Source organism: Microtus ochrogaster, linkage group LG1, assembly GCF_000317375.1.
Source record: "Microtus ochrogaster isolate Prairie Vole_2 linkage group LG1, MicOch1.0, whole genome shotgun sequence".
Classification (NCBI taxonomy): domain Eukaryota; kingdom Metazoa; phylum Chordata; class Mammalia; order Rodentia; family Cricetidae; genus Microtus; species Microtus ochrogaster.
In genome coordinates, this window is record NC_022027.1 from 50,637,191 (window position 1) to 50,637,891 (window position 701).

Here is a 701-nt window from a genome sequence, read left to right on the forward strand (position 1 = left end):
AATGATCTGCCATTTCAGCTGAGGACACCATTCTGCACTACCATTCCTCATTTCTGAGTCCAAGCTATAGAAAAGATCATCTTGTACAACTCAATATTTAAAATCGACAGGGCAAAAGGATTAAGAATCTGAGTTCTTGAGCTGACAAGATGGCTCAGCAGGTAAAGACTGAATTCAATCCCTGGGACCCATATGATAGAGCGAAAGAACCAACTACTACAACTCTGACACATACACATGTGCACACAGCACACACTCATGAACACAAACACACATGCCATGTACATACATGCACACACACACCTATAAGCATATAGGCACACATAACATACAGGAACACTTATTCATATATACACATATGCACACTCATGCATATACACATGCATACATGACCATACATACACAAATACACTCAAATACATGCACACACACTCGCATGAATGCATACACACACACTAATAATTTTAAAAAGACTAAGTTTTAAAGTCAGAGAACCCAGTGGTTCTGCCACTTTTAACTACATAGTCTCTTTGCCTGCAATTTGAATAGTGAATATCCAGACAGGATATAAGGATCATTAAAGTGGACTAAATTAGTTCCCACCAAATAGCAAGTGCCCAATAAATGTCCATTACCATTGCTATTACTATAACCACTGATAAATATAAATGATATTCTGGTGAGTGCTCCCCAGAAACTAA

At 37.9% G+C, this 701-nt stretch overlaps 1 protein-coding gene across 3 annotated transcripts in view; it reads right to left on the reverse strand.

The window, feature by feature from the left end:
- The window catches only part of Lin54 (lin-54 DREAM MuvB core complex component), a 67,457-nt gene that overhangs the window by 13,908 nt on the left and 52,848 nt on the right, over positions 1 to 701 (reverse strand). The window lies entirely within an intron of this gene.